The 4,064-nt window shown below is 37.0% G+C and overlaps 1 protein-coding gene and 1 long non-coding RNA gene across 2 annotated transcripts in view; one reads left to right on the forward strand and one right to left on the reverse strand.

Annotated features, from left to right (window-relative positions):
* mitfa (melanocyte inducing transcription factor a) overlaps positions 1 to 4,064 on the forward strand; it is a 26,206-nt gene that overhangs the window by 3,173 nt on the left and 18,969 nt on the right. The gene's annotated exons all lie outside the window — the stretch shown is intronic.
* Positions 1,027 to 4,064, reverse strand: part of LOC106518256 (uncharacterized) — a 19,766-nt gene continuing 16,728 nt past the window's right edge. Inside the window, exons 3-4 of the long non-coding RNA XR_001310294.1 lie at positions 2,746 to 2,748; positions 1,027 to 1,038 (exon numbers count right to left, since the gene is read on the reverse strand). This is a non-coding gene — a long non-coding RNA (uncharacterized LOC106518256). The remainder of the gene's footprint in view (positions 1,039 to 2,745; positions 2,749 to 4,064) is intronic.

Raw genomic sequence — 4,064 nt, forward strand, 5'->3', positions numbered from 1 at the left:
ACACACACACACACACACACACACACACACACACACACACGCAAAGAGACAACAAAGAGCAAAACAAAAACAGGAAGTAAGTAAATTAACAGAAAATACCCAGATCTTCTCAAACATTCATAATACCCAAGTAAACACATAAACACACTCGCTGGTCTTTAGGTCCAACTTGCTAGTTCTGGGTTGGACCTCCAACCCCCTTTGCTTGTAGAATTGCATTTATTTTTTATGTAGCATGGATTAAACAAGGTGTTGTAAAAAATATTCCATGAGATTTTGGTCCATTTTGACATGATGGTGATATAATTGTTGTTATTTCAAGAGAAGGGATTTAAATAAATTTGGTGTCTGATTAACTGAACTTTAGATACAGTTTTATATTTCACACTTTGTGATTATTTATAGTTATTTACTTTAAACGGGAAGAGAATCAGCAAGTCTCTACTCAATGCGTCCATCTGTCACTATAAACAAAGAACTGTTTGTTGACTTTCTGACGTAAAAGATACCGCCCCCGGGGGTGTGACCAGGGTGTTTGAGTTTTTTATTTTCATGTAAGGCTTGAGACGAGAGGAAGTCTTTAGCGTAGCCGGCAGCAGAAGAAGTCATTGTTTTGGTTCTGATAAGACTCAGGGCCTTGCACACAGACAGTGGCTCTGAGCAATGAGATGGAGTTTTTTAGAGCTTTGGTTTCCTACGCATTTATTCTGCCTTCCAAATTTTTATCCCATTTTCTCCCTATAGTTTTATGCAGTTGCTGCATGGTCTTCTGCTGGTGTAGCTTTTCTGCTTCAATGTTGTAAATTGTTGAAAAATGAAAGTTACGTAAACCCTTTTCTTCTCTGTTTTGAAGTAAAATCTGAACTTCAGCAAGTCCTCTTTACCACTTCTAGATGTCTAAATGTATTGAGCTGCTGCCATGTGATTGGCTACAAGRAATATAACCTCATGAATTGGACCTAATGAAGTTAACAATGGGTAATTGCACTGCCTGGACAAAAATAAAATAAAATAAAAAGTAAAAACAGGTAACAGCCTCTCATTGGATAAGAGTTCCCAAATGGTAAGCAACCATGTCGAAAGACAAAGACACATTATGTGGTCGTGATGCATCAAGCAGAGAAGATTGCTAAAACTACTAAAATCAGGTTAAGATTTGTAGAAACTGGGAGGACGATGGGAAAATATCTTTTTTGAGGAAGGAATGAGGTGGGTGGGCCCCTTTTTGGCCAGGCAGTGTATTTATTTATGACTGTGATAGCTTTGACACAAAACTACAAAGTCAACTGTTGTTTGAGAAAAAGGCTAAATTTATTATGGACATGTTGCTAATAAAAAGTATAATAAAATTAAAAATAAAACAGCAAGAACTGACAGTACTATGAAAACTGCTTCTATTATTAAGAAGTTACGGTGGCCCAGAGGTATCTGGTGAAGTCTGAGGAATGAGATCACAGGACACCATTTTCTCCAGGTTCTCTGGCTTTCTCCCACAAACAAAAACTGACTGCATGCTGGCGTGGTATTTACAGCTCTGAAAAGAAATAAAACATAGTTTCCCTGTATTTGGTAGAAAGCATTCTACCAAGTGTTGATTTCTGAACTCTTCCTGAGTTAAAACATTAGTATTGTTGTTTCTAAATGAATATGAACTTGTTTTCTGTGAATTATTCGAGGTCTGAAAGCTCTGCATCTTTGTGGTCATTTTGACCATTTCTCATTTTCTGCAAAAAAAAAAAAATACTAAATTTTTGCTTGAAATTTCTGAGGCTTGTTATCAGTAGTTCATAGAATAAAATAACAATGTTCATTTTATTCAAACATATACAGTATAAAGAGTAAAATCTTAGAAACTGATCATTTTAAAGTGGTCTCTTCATTTTTTCCCCAGAGCTGTATATTGGACATTTCCAAGGTGAGTTAAGACTTTTGACCAATAATTGCTGGCAAAGTCCTTCATCTCGAACACATTCTCACTCCCGACTCATCAACATATTGACGCTTTTCCAAAGTTCCCTCTGCGTCTTGTTTTGACGTGTTGGGTGACCCCCTCGTGTCAGTCCTTGCTGCCCGCGGCTTTTCCAGGTTGCGCCACCAGGGGTCTTTGGGTCGGGGGTCTGAGGTTAACATGAGGGATCAGGATAATTGGTTAAGTTTAGGTACTGGGGTCAGGGACAGGATGTCTACAGTGAATATTAGGTAATTTTAGGCTTTGGAACACATAGTTCACGTCAATTTTCAACATTTTCTAAAAATGGTTATTTTTAGGTATCAGGGTTGACGGTTAATTTTAGGTACTAGGGTCAGGGACAGGATGTCTAAAGTGAATAAAGGTAATTTTAGGCTTTGGAACATTAGTTTTGTGCATTTTCTACACTTTCAGAATTTTTTTTTTTGGTTCTAAGAGCAATTTAATCAGCAAGGGATCACTTTTATTTTGGGTAAACATTCCTCCAGTGCAAAATGAATGGACACAAGAAGAGACTCTCAGTCAGTGAATGTTGATTTGAACCATAATTATGCTATCATTTATTTTACAAATCATACACTTTCAGAAATTATGACAACAGATCCCGCCTCATCTCGTCAAAAAAAAATGACGCAAGGGGAGTACCCGACGCATCAAAACGGGATGCAGAGGGAACTTTGGAAAAGCGTCAATATGTGACGACTCAGGAGTGAGAATGMGTTYTCATCTCCTATCACCCTGAACATAAWAGCAAAACCAGAAAATGAATTAATGACAACCTAATGGTTTGTGTATTCAATAACCACCCTCAAAACACAAATAACTTCACTATAATCAGGGATTAACATAACTGGTATAAGCAACACACTCTTTAGTATTTCTGCATGGGAACCAAGAGACTGTTGTTCTGGAATGCTGTAATGCTGAGGCTCGTTTGTGAGCTAAAGCACTGACACTGATTTTGTTAGTGGGCTGCAGTAACCCAATGACGAGGCAGTACTGATCTTTTGTAACACATGCAGAAGTGCACATGTGTACCAGTTTTGTACATCCCTGATTATCAAGGTTTTACTGATCCTTCATTTGAAGTGTGTGAGTGTACTTTTAATTAGTTTTGTGTTTGTTTTCCTTAAAACCAGAAGACAAAATGGTCCTATGTTCAATTTGGGTTTTGATTTGAACTGGAATTTTTATTTTATTGTTTTCTCCACAGTGAAATCAAAGACTTAAACTTCATTTAATGGCCTCAAGAGACTTTAAAATTAATCTGATTTGTTTCACGTGCAGTTGTTAGTGGTTGACTCTGACCTTTGCTTTCAACTCCAGGCATATTCAGCTGAATAACGCTGTATCTATGTGCTCTTTATTTTCTGGGTATGCTCAAACTGAACTGCAGTTAAAGTAAAAGAGAGACCCTTTTGTTGGATAAACTCAGAGTACACCTAGAGCTCTGTTCTCACTTTTCAATACCAAGTAGATCCTTAATGATAATGTTATCAAAGAAAAGGCAAGTTTTACAATCCTCTGATATTTATTTTAAGTCTCATTTTATTCAGGCATACACATCAGCTGTCAGTTATGACAGATCATGCTTAGTCATGCTTAAACCTTTACCCTTAAAGAGATAAAACAAACTGCAGTGTTCGCTTTGATTAATTTAACATTTTCATCCCATTTACAAATTTGATAGCATATCTCCACACCAGCTGTGATTACGCGGCTCTGTGTTTAAGTGACTAAATTAGCCACTATTATCTTAAACAAGTGCATGTCCCTAAACCCACAGTGGCCGTACAATGGGCCTCATGCAAGAACCGTTCGTACGCACAGATTTGTTCTTAAGTTGTGCGTACGAGTGATTTAGGAGAATTTGTGGCATTCACCACTGTTTTCATATTCTAAGATTTTTTTCAGATACGAACAAAATTCACGAGTGGTCAAGACCTGTCGTATATTTTACGAACAGTCAGTCTGCTGTTATCCAGACGGGTTTTCTTCACTAATAACTTTATATTTCATTAGTTTGAAGGTATTTTGAGTTGAAAATAAATCACACTCCATAATTATGTTGACAATAAGTTATTCTGCTTGAATT

The sequence above is a fragment of the Austrofundulus limnaeus genome, unplaced genomic scaffold (genome assembly GCF_001266775.1).
Source record: "Austrofundulus limnaeus strain Quisiro unplaced genomic scaffold, Austrofundulus_limnaeus-1.0 Scaffold58, whole genome shotgun sequence".
In the NCBI taxonomy this organism is placed as follows: Eukaryota; Metazoa; Chordata; class Actinopteri; order Cyprinodontiformes; family Rivulidae; genus Austrofundulus; species Austrofundulus limnaeus.